This window comes from Meriones unguiculatus, chromosome 14 (genome assembly GCF_030254825.1).
Source record: "Meriones unguiculatus strain TT.TT164.6M chromosome 14, Bangor_MerUng_6.1, whole genome shotgun sequence".
Classification (NCBI taxonomy): domain Eukaryota; kingdom Metazoa; phylum Chordata; class Mammalia; order Rodentia; family Muridae; genus Meriones; species Meriones unguiculatus.
The window spans coordinates 81,456,477-81,468,586 of NC_083361.1; the positions used below are offsets into that span (position 1 = coordinate 81,456,477).

The following is a 12,110-nucleotide window of genomic DNA, read 5'->3' on the forward strand; positions in this document are numbered from 1 at the left end:
CCAGAGCCACATATTTGCATATATTATTCCCTTCGCTTGAAATTTATTTTCTCATTTTAACTGGCGACCTCAGATCCATCTATTTTTCATCTTGATAGTGGAACTTGACCCTTTGTCTTCTTGGGTTCCCTGAGACTAGACTTCTCTTCATGATAACCTGACCTCACCAGTCAATATGGTGAATACAGTGCTAAGCATATGTGAAGAAATGAATCTCACTCTGTCTGTCAAGAAGGTAGGAGCAAAGTTGAATCCTAGAACCCAGATTATTGATCCATCTTCGCCAAGCATCACAAAGTCATGCTAGTCCACGTGTGAAGTGCATTCATCCATATCATGGAAGATATGCGGGGGTCGGATGGAGTCTGGCCTGAGCACTTGCTGGATTGTGGGCTTCTCTTCCCTAGGTGCATTCACGTTCTGCATTGATAGCTATGCTGGATCCCTGTAACTCATTCCTCATCCTTTCTGCTCCAGCCTACAGCCCTGTCTTCTGTGTTAAACTCACACAGAAAGCTTTCCAGGGAAAATCTTCAGCTCTTAGCTGGAAGGTATAATAAGTACTGGACTGTCTGTGTCATTGTCCCAGTAAATGCTTTATGGTCAAAGTCTAAGAATTCTGCAGAAGAAGGCATCTTCTACAGTGTAGGAGGTAGGAAGGACCTAAAGACTGTGCAGCCTGAACTTCTGTTTCATAGATTTTTTTTTTCCAGTCTTTCTATCTTCCATCTTTCTTTCCCACCTGGTTTCTTCCTTGTTCTCTTCCTTACTTTCCTATGTCATTCTTCTCTTCGTTTATTTCCCTTCCTTTCTATAACACATATTGAGGTTCAGGCAATATATTCAAAATATAGAGCTTAATCATGAAGAAGAAAGTTAGATGTGGAAATCTCTTCTTACAAAATATCTATCAATCCAGGCCTCAGACGGTCACAAACTGGGCAGAGACATCTTTGTCCCTTTTCTCATTATTTCAGCCATTTCAAGACATGTGGACCGGGAATACAAATTCATTGGCCCATGTTTATGTAAATCCGTAATGGTCTACTGGACATCTTGTTTCCTTGTCTAGTGGGCATTTATACTTAGGGACTGAATCCAGTAGTAAGTCTGAAGACAGTGTGAGCATGTTACACACCTGAGTATCCTCACCAAAGACTTTACTCTGTCAAGTTTGCCAGAGGCTCAGAATTTCTTGAATTGGGACTTGGCCATGAGCTCCAGGACTAATATCTGACTCACACTTGAGGACCTGTGGTGTTACTTGATAGGTTGGAACTGGACCCAGGAGAAATAGGCCAGAAAAGAGGCTAGATGAGTGCTTGTGTGGGCCTTGCCTTGTTTTAAGCACTTGTTCTCATCTTGACTAAGTTACTACTACTTCCTTAAAATGCATTTTGGATAATAAAACTCAGAAAGTGCATCATCAACTCCCTACCAAAAAATCCAGACAGGCTAACTAACTGTCAGACTTGGCCCCAATGCCAGTGATACTTACAAATCTCATTCTTTAGCTTCCACGAGTCCTCAGCATACCAGCCTAAGTAAGGTCTGTCAAGGTTTGGTGACTTTCTCAGCACCAAAGATTGGTCTGATACGGTTTGTGATTGCGTTCCATGGGATCTGAACTCCTGACATGCTGGAACTGTCTTACACAACTCTAGGAGGCAGGGACAAGGATTCTAACTTTTTACAAGATCGTTTTAATGAGCCAGAGCTGAATTTTATGTTCAAATTTTATTCTTCCTGTTACAAGCAATCAATCTCATTACTTTACATACAAAACCAGTGCTCAGCGCTCTCATCATACACCTAGGATTTGCTGCTCCTTCTCTTGTGATTTCTGCCTCCCAGGCTTTTTATCTTTCTCTCTGATTAGGAAGACTCTCTCTCTCTCTCTCTCTGCTAACTCTCAAATTCTGACAGGCCTACGGTTTGATTATCTTTCATTTTCAGTTTTCTTTTTTCTTTCATCAAGCCTGGACACATAACTCCCCCTTCATCTTGTAACCACTGCCTGGCAGTCTTTCGCACAGCCTCTCTAGCTGCCCTCACTGAGAGATCACCACAGCCACCCCTCCTCTCCCACCTTAACAACCCAGTGTATTTGTCAGGACACATGACATTAATCTACACACACCACCTGAGAGAGCTAAAGCAAAAGAGTGGGAGCTTCCCCCTAGAGAGGAAAGATGTCTCATCGGAAACAAGGTCATAGATGCGGCTCAGCCCAACAAGGCTTCTTGGGCTCCCCTTCTTTCCACCCCTCTTTCTGTGGAAACTTGCTTCTTTTCCTGTAAAGAACTGTATTTCTTTGGTGTGTGGTCTTCTGCTCTTCCCCCCCCCACACACACACATATACAAGTGGTCACTTCCAATTTCCAGATAAGCATATGACATTCTGACTACCTACCAAAACAGATTCCTTTGTTCTAATTTCAAAATCCCTGAAAATCAATCTACTGCCATCAGGCCCATAATCTCAGCTTCTCAGGATGTGGATGCAAAAGGATTGCAGACTGAGGGTCTCTCTGGGATACATAGCCAATTCATAGCCAGCCTGTGTATCTTAGCCAGACCCTGCCTCAAACAACAACAACAACAATAATAATGACAGTAAATCAAAATGGATAAAGATGTGACCCAATGGTAGTTTGCCTAGGCTGTGGGTTTAATCTCTAGTAATGTAAGGAAGGGAATGGAAGAGGAATGGAATGAAAAGGAAATGGAAAGGACAGAAAGATCATTATAACCTGACTAGACTGAATTAACTTGCTACATTCTCCTAATTAAGTTGTCCATTTGCTGGGAAATGTGCTGACAAGATGAAGGGAGGAGCCAGAACCAGAGATCTGGATAGCATAGTGAGAGCTGTCAGTAATAACAAGGGGACATGGCAAGTGAGAGCTATTGGGGGTTGGGGGACACATCTACCTGTCCAGTGTGGTCTTAGTGCCAATGTGGTAGGAACTGGCATTCAGTAGAAATAAAATGTTGACTTATTAAATCATGCCTGCCCTCAAGAGAAATATGTCATTCATCATATTCTCTAACAAGAAAGATGGAGGCAAAGCCATAAGAGAAAAATTGCCTAGATTAACACATGGGAGAGATACCAGCTCATATTCTCTGACAAGCTGGTTTGGAGCTCCAATCTTGCCTCCAATGAGTGCTGCATAAACAGTTTTAGTGTCTAGGATTTTGAAAGTGACATTTGTTCTTAGAAAAGTCTTTTTAAGTCTGTTCAGAAAAAAAAAACTTGTACAGAATCCAAGAAATTATGATATATATATATGTATGTATATATATGTAGTGGAAAGCTTATTTTATACAAATAAGCCAAGAACAGGGGGCAACTCTGTCATCTATAGTAATTAAAGACTATTCTCTTCATATAATTATTCACATTCAGAATTCTGCTGCCTTTCTGACTGCTTCCAATCAAGACCATTCAAAAACAACTATTCTATATACATATATATGTAAACATATACATATATCCTTATATTTCATACTGGTATAGATACTTGACTGTGTTTTTAGAGGTCCTTGTTTTTTGTTTTTGGTTTTGGTTTTTTTTCTTATTACAGTCAATTGGTGTCTATTTTCAAGGCATACGCTTTGGACCTTCTGCTCCTTATTCAACAGCAGAAGACAAGTCATCCTCTTGAGAAGGCTAGTACATGGATAAAAACAGCCTCTAATTTGAAAGCTGGTGGATGAGTTCTCCTGTTAAGTTCTTATGTGTTCTTGCTTAGGTGACTTTACTTAAAATGGAAAATTGGATTCAGTGATCCCTAAAATCTGCTTATACTCTATTATCTTACAAGTTTTCAACCAGAAAGTATTTATCAGGCTGGAGGAGTTTTCTGGGAAGAAAATCTAAGAAAGAGTGCTTAGTAAGAAAAGAATCTCATAGGGTAAAAGTACAATCTTTTAGGAGGAGGATGAATTCTGAGAAGAGAATGGTAAACAAACAAAATATTCAACATCAAGAAAAAGTCACATGAAGTCAACTTTTCCAAAGAGGACATCACATCATGAGGTGATCTAAAGGCATAACGCTGAGAACTGTGTGAAAACGCAAAACTTGCATATTACTATGTATACCCTATACTACCACACACCTACACAAAAGGCTGAAGGATACATATGACAATATTAACAGCAACTGTGTTAGTGCAACAGACCAGAATGAACCTGACTCTGTTCTCTATTCTACTATTTTTATTTCTAAAAACACTGAGTAGAATCCATCTTAATTCCTATTCTTTGCTGAGGAGACACCACAACCAAGGCAACTCTTAGAGAAGAAAGCATTTAATTGGGGCTTCCTTACAGTTTTAGAGAGTTCATCCATGATTGTGGCAGGAAGCAGACAAGCAATGAAGCCGAAGCAGTAGCTGAGAGCCTTACATCCTTATCTGCAGGAAGACAGGAGAGGGAGAGGAAGAAGGAGAAGGAGAAAGAAAGGAGAGACTGGGCCTAGGGTGGGTGTTTGAAAGCTCAAAGCCCTCCCCTAGTGATACACCACTCCAACAAGAAAATTCCTCCAAAATTGCTGAACACAATTAAATTGCTAGAGTATACTACACGCAATAATTTTCTTAATTTTTGTCAAACACATAATTTAAAATGATTATGTGCTTATAAAAACACAGAATAAAGTGAGGTTTATAATCTGTACTTTCATATTCATAAATATCTCAGTGTTAAAAGCTGAATGTAATTTGATTTTATAGTTTTTTTAATAAACCAATATATAAGATTAAAAAAAAAAAAGAAAATTCCTCCAACAAGGACACACCTCCAAATTCTCACCAAACAATTCACCAACTGGGGACTAAGTATAGAAATTTATGAGCCACTAGGGGCCATTTCTATTCAAGCCACCACAGAATCCTATACTGAAAACTTAATATTAAACAAATAATGGGATGGTGGTCTCACATTCTATAAGAAAGCAGGTTGGGCAAGCAATAATGAGCAAGCCAGTAAGCAGCACTCCTCCATGGCCTCTGCATCAGCTCCTGCCTCCAGGTTCCTGCCCTGACTGAGTTCACTTTATCAAAATATACTGTAGGCAAGAGTAAGCTTATAAGCTGCGAGTTACCAATCTCTTTAAGCCAACTCAGCCCTTACTAAGCCAAATGTCCCATTAAACCTTCCAGCTTGAAAAGTCTTCTTAGAAAGACCTGAAGACCTCACTCAAAACTCTCTAAGAGGAGTTTGGGCTCATTTTGATGGTCAGATGAGTGGAGAGTCAAATTTGAGAATGTTATCTCAAACTGACCTTGCCTGGAAAGTGCAAGTTTGGGTATCATGCTCTGAGCCCAAGTGAGAACACTGAAGAATAAATAGTCTTGAAAGCTGGATGAGTTTAAAGATTCTTGACAAGTCATTTGTTCCATTGGAAGACAGAATCTGGGCAAAAAGACGAGGGAAAATACTTGTAATGAATTTAGCTCAGGGCCAAGGAGGTAGGTGTCTGGTAAACAGTGGGTAAATTATTCTCCTGTTCTGACGTATGCTAATTCCCTTGGTCTGTACAGCAATGCATCAGACACTTATTGAGAACCTATTATTATGTGTCAGGAGCTCCACAAGTGCCTGACAACACAACTTTGAGTAAGACATATAACAACACTGACAATAAATACATGGCCATTTAGCAAATTCTCATCGCCTAAGCTGCTACATGCTCCAGTGGAACTAGAAATCAGGGGTTCAAGACCTGGAAGGTAACAGCGTAATGAACCCTACCCATGAGAGTAGTTTCTCAGAGAAGGCTGTCTTGAGCATGAGTAGGTCAAGCTGGCCAGACTGTCTACAAACATACTTGGGAGCTATGATTTCAAAGCAGAGGAGACTCAAATTCAGGGGCTGTGGTGTTTTTTATTTATGTACATGTGTGTATGCATGTAGATTTGCACATAGGCATCAAGGTGCCTGAGGAGGCTGGAGTAGCAGGCAGGCGTGAGCTGTTCAACATGGCAGCTGTGCTGGGAACTGAACTTGGGTCCTCTGGCAGAACAGCAACGGGTCTTAAACACCAAGCCGTTTCTGCAGCCCCATCAGTGGGATTTATTAAAGCCCAGGTTACTGGTATTTTGCTTGTTTGTTTGCTTGTTTGTTGTTTTAGGCATAGATATGGTCACAATTTGAGGACAGGCCTATATTCACCAAAAAGGATAGCTGTGAAATAAACCTATGAAGTTGTGGCTGAAGAAGTAGAAGGAAGGGTTGCTAACCTAGCTCTGCTGCCTCCCCACCCTGCCTGGAATGCCATCTGGCTGTACAGTTCTAACCAAAAGTAGTAAAATACAGTTTCTTCCCAGAGACACTTCTGCTTTCCCTAGAAGTCATGATGCTCTTTTCTTTCCCTCTACAGGGCATGCTTTCATTGAGTTTGACTCTTCAGTGTGTCCATCTACCCAGATAACTGCTGATGTTGGTGAGTGATACCACTCTTTTCTTCCAGTTGCTCATATTTGACTAGAAGCCAGCTGAAGGGGAGAGTTTGACTTGGTTAATTTCCTTCATTCTAAGGTCATTTTGAATGTATGGTTCCCATACCCGACGTCCGAGTCTTCAGGGCTCTGCTCGTACCTGCAGCCCCTAGATTGCTCTAGGCAAGCAGGTGCAGTTATATGCCACCCAAAGACAAATTTAGAACAAATTGAGTTTCCAGCTCTTGGTTGACTTTCATTCATGAGTCTTTAATAACATCACATCTGGGCAGCAGTGTGGCCAGGCAACATCTGTATAAGAGGCAGAAGTGAGGTATAGGGCTTAACTCAGTATGGTGTCAGCCTTTTTGATTCAGTTGCCGCCTGAGCTTGGCTGCAGCTCTGCTGCTGTAATTGGCTGAGGCTTAGGTATTTATTTAAAAAGCAAACTGTCAAGTTTTCACTTAGTTTTGGTCTTAAGCCTTTTGTTGTTTAAGGACTCAATGCAGAGGCTTCCCTGGACCCAATTCACACCTTGACAGCAATGGTGGCATCCCCCAGCCGCAGCCGTTTATCTAAAGAGTTGTGTAAATAACATGGATGTGAAGCTGGTATGAAATTTAGATCCTCAGAGAATGTTTGTGTTAAATAGAATTGTGTTACTACCTATCAAATATATTTAAAAATAACTGCCTTTTAATGTTTAAATGCTGATGACTGAGTTTGTCCCAAACTGAAAACAATCAAAAGTTGAATACATTTCTGGTTGTGATAAAAGCTGATTTTCATGGAAGACTGAACTCCACAGATACGTTATCTTTCCTGGTGTCTGGAGCATCCTTGCTTTTGGGCAGTGGAAACTGCTGTGATTTCTACAGGGAAGGTTGAGTGAGAGTTTTGTTTACTGGGAAGGCCACTTACCTAGAGGTGTGTGATAAGGAAGCAGGGCTTTTGTTTCTATAAAGAAAATAGCTCATTCTGGAGACAGGGCTGTTTCAAGGCTTTAGTAGGAAATATTTCTCCATATATAACTGAAGATCAGGAATAACGAATATACTTAAAGCACAGTTAGCATAATGTTTTCTTTGTTCATTTTTCATTCCCACACATTTTGCCTGTACTACTTGCTAGCAATAATTTGGGAAGAAAGAAACAGATTTGAAAAATATAATTCATTTTATAGTAATTGGTTTCTTTTGTAGTTTTTTTTTTCTCCACAATATTAACACCTTTGTCAGTGTTTCAGTGCCTCTTTATGTAACCCTGGAGCAACAATTTTTTGAATTTTCTGGGGCAGCCATGATTTCCATCCTGTTGCTCCTATTGTTGGATGTGGAGTCACAGACCTGTGCTCTAATTTTCCGTTCAGAACACAAAGTCTCAGTTTGTGTGTTGTCCTGACCTCTCTACATTTTCCTCCATCCCATCCCACATTCCCATCAGCCTGGATCACAAATGCCTTACTATTTTTGCTTTAGATTCTAAACCAATTCCATTCCTATTCTTCCTACCCAAGCACAGTGTAATCACTTTTGGATTGCTGGCACACTGCTGAAAACATTGGAGTACTCAAGATCTTTCCATTTTTTTTTTAATGCCATACAAAAACTAACTCAGAATTTCAATTACATTTGGAAAACATATTGAACGCATCTGAGAACCCCCAAATGCCATCTGAAATAAGCTGTGAGGGGCACTGCCACTTTGGTTGTGCACACCTGCAGGAAATTATGGGCATTTTTGCCATATTGTTTAACCCAGTTCAATTACTAAAATTAATACTGAGCAGAGCAGTGGATGTTTTGTAGAGTTATGGATGTAATAGGGAAATAGCACATTAACCTCCCTACAATCAAGCCTTGCCTTTATGGAAAGCAGGCTACAAGGATTTGTCTTTTATTTCAGCACAAGCATGTCTGTAAACACTTTATGAGACAATAGCAGGATAAGTTTAGTAACCAATGATTCCCACCCCATCCCACCACCCCTTTTTTGTTTTGTTTTGTTATTAGAGACAGGTTTCTCTATGTAGCCCTGGCTGTCCTGGAACTTGCTTTTGTAGACCAGGCTGGCCTTGAACTCAGAGATCCACATGATTCCCTTTTATGGGCCATTTTGTTGGCTCATTTAACAGGTTAAAAAAAAAAAAGCTAAAAACACCCATGTAAAGACCAATGAATGAGAGATTTATTTTATTTTGAACCTAAATTCTACCGATTTAGGATTAAAGAAAATTAATATCTTTTCTCAGATGCCAGTTACTGCTAATGTTAAATATCTAACAGCCATGTGAATGTGATAATTCATACTTCATTAACTTTATATTTACTGTCCTCATGTGACATGAACCTTATAAAATTATATTATTATATATTCGGCAGAGGTGTTTCTCTCATATACATGTGTGCATATTCGTGTTCATGTTGGTCCCAGCACTGAACCAGGAGTAAGTGTCTTGAGATTTATAACAGTATCAAGGCTTATGAGCTTTCCTCCTTAGAACTAGATCTGGTGTTTTGGTAACTTTAAGCAGCTGGTTTCTTTGTTTGGTTTTCTAAACGATAGGGCTTTGGTGTCTATTCTCATCCATCAAGGCTTAGACACCTTGACAATGGAGTCCCAAAAACCTGAGAGTAAGCTGGTCATGGATCTAGAAAGTACCACACTCTCCCTTAACGTGATGAGTCAGTTACAGAATGCAGTGTCAATAGCTCTATTAGGAGTTAATGGCACTGGGAAAGGAGGAGCAGATATGTACAGTTGGCTATAAAATCTCCTCACAGTAATATTTATCCACCCAGGTACACAGTATATTTTAAGTACCCAAACAACATTTCTGTCTAGTCTGTTACAATTCTTAGGAGCTTTTAACTCCTTCTTGACTGTGAGTGGTGATACCCTGCACCAAAAGACGAACCTGGTCTTCATTCTTTTCCCTTTGATATCTTGACAGCTAATCATGTGACTTTGATAAAAAATAAAAGAGAACCTCACACTGTCCACATTAAGTCCATGGTTAGACTCACAGCTCAGTTCTGTGTTTTCTTCACTAAACTGTTGGTCACTACAGGTCAGTTTTTGATGGACACCAGATTTAGCTTGTGACAGAAAGACCACTGGCCCCAGAGTTCTCTATCTTGGCATATGGTCTGTTGGCGTCTGTCCCTATAGGATCTGAAAATTCTGTGAACTACCCAGTGACGTTTGGTGCTTTCCAGTGCACTTTGCACACTGCCTAGAGGTATGTGTTATCTTCCCGAAAAATTACTTTTTATTATTGTGGATACATAGTACAGCTTTTTCTGAGGACCTCCTGAGCAATGATTATATCCAAATTCAGTGTTAAATTCAACTTCCTAAGCACTGCCTGTGCAAATATCTCATTGTGCTGTCAATCTCCACAGACCTGTGTCTCCACTTTTGCCAAGTTCGTACGCATACAGGCACCAACAGCTTAGTTATCAGTTACTCTTCTTTAGAGAAGCTACAGTGTTTTGTTTGTCTTGTAGTTTTTTAGGGGTTTTGTTTGTTTGTTTGTTGTTTTTCCCTGTTATTACTTGTAATACACACCCTCATATTTCATAACCATTAAAATATGAAAAAGCATTGTGCTTAGAATTAAGGAAGTAGAACAATTAACATTTCAGAGGACAAATGTCATCTGCCTAAAAGAAGACTTAATCTGTGCACATTCTCCTCAGAATCTTCCTAGACTGCTATCCGGAGGGCTGTCCTGCTTCTGTTCTCATCCTAAACCGTTCTTGTTTTTCCCACTGACCCACTCTCTTGAAGAAGCATACATATCTGTGTGTCTTCCTTCCTTGGCCTGTTTATTTTTCTCTCTCTAGGAGTCACAAACTCATGACAGATCATTTTTATGGAAAACTATACTGTGTCTGAGACAGGAGTATCTGTTTGGTGTGTAACTGCAGTGACTTCCCACATCCATTCCATGACCAAGGAAACATGCCCATGGTCCGTATGTAATTAGGAAGACAGTTCTGTTCAGCTCTCAAAACCTCCCTGGGTGGTTTAACAACGAAGCAGATGAGGAAAGTGTTCCAGGAAAACATAAAATGCCTCCAGAACATGCTTGTAATGTCCATGTGTCCATCAAGACAGGAGCTGAAGACAATAGATGTTATCACTTTCCCCAGTCAGAAGAAAGAAAGGAGGTGGGGTATATGCTGAGTGCAAGTCACCTAAGGAAACTGAAAAGGAGGCTTGGGGACTCTTGGTTGGGAAGGTGATGGGGCTGTTTGCAGAAAGACTTGGGAGCAGGAAGAGAATAGTGGAAGATGCCATGAGATGCCAGGTTCTAACCTAAAATTCTGAACCCAAGGCTGGGAGTCCAAGCTATACAACACATGCTACGGCCGAGCAGAAAGCTCACTTCTATAAAAAAGAAATATATGATATATCCGAAGACAGAGAGTGGAGTGTAAGGATTGTGCACATTGGGTTCAGCAATGGAATGCATGAAGAAATCAAGAGTGTTGAATAGATATCTTAGTTACTTTCTATTCTGGTGATGAAACATCCTGGCCAAAGAAACTCATAAAAGGAAGTACTTAAAGAGACCTTGTTTACAGTTTCAGAAGGTTAGTCCATGAGCATCATGGTGTGCAGCACCATGGCAGGAGCGCATGGCTCGTGTAGCTGCTAGATCACATCTGATCTACATCTACAAAGAGAGACAGAGGCAGAGGCAGAGACAGAGAGTGCCTGCATGGGTTTTTGAAGCCTCAAAGCTCATCCCTAGGGACAGACTTCTTCCTAATTTTTCCCAAATACTTCCACTAAATGGAAACCACCATTCAAATATATGATTCTAGAGGGCCATTCTCATTCAAACCACCACGGTGGGTATTGTTTTTTTTTCTTTAGAATAACAAAAGAACTCATTTCAACGACAACATAGAAAAAGGGCAACAAGCAAAGACATTTTGTTGTATTTTATTAATGTTCTTCTTTATGCTCTCTGACTCTTAGTGTTAGGAGTGTAAGTTTGAAATATCATCAATAGATGTCTAAAGCATTTATGCTCCCACTGACATAGCATACAAGACTCCCAATTTTTCCACATCTTCTCCAACACATGTTAAAATAACAGGTTATCCATAATTTAATTTTTGAGTATATAAAAGAGTTTCCAAAAAACGGCTTCAAAGAGGAATCTATACAGCCACGTTCACAGCAGCATTTTCAGTATTGGCTGAAATATAAAGTTAACCCGTAGGTCCAACAGTAGATGAGTGGATAAGCAGAGTGAAGGGGATTCCTACAACAGGAACTTCTTAGTCAGCCTTAAAACAAAACGAAATTCTAGCATACACTAAAACATGAATGGAGCTTGTTAACGAGTGAAAAGTGTCAATCACGAAGAGACAAATACTACACGATTCTCCTTCTATGAGTCATTGGGAATGTCAAAATCATAGAGACAAAAGTAAAGTGGTTCTTGGCAGGATGGGGATGCAGGGAAGTGAGTTGTGATTTAATAGACGGGGTTCTAAGTTTACAAGATGAAAAGCACTGTGAAAATGACTGGCGTGATGGAGGCACAGTGTATAAATGCACGCAGGGCCGTTGGGGCAGCACCTCAAAGCGATGAAGAATAAGTTTTATGTTCTGCGTATTTTACAACCATAACAAAATTTG

General features: G+C 40.2%; 1 long non-coding RNA gene across 1 annotated transcript in view; it reads left to right on the forward strand.

Annotated features, from left to right (window-relative positions):
* LOC132647262 (uncharacterized) overlaps positions 1-12,110 on the forward strand; it is a 2,298,480-nt gene that overhangs the window by 1,823,538 nt on the left and 462,832 nt on the right. Inside the window, exon 7 of the long non-coding RNA XR_009585629.1 lies at positions 6,392-6,454. This is a non-coding gene — a long non-coding RNA (uncharacterized LOC132647262). The remainder of the gene's footprint in view (positions 1-6,391; positions 6,455-12,110) is intronic.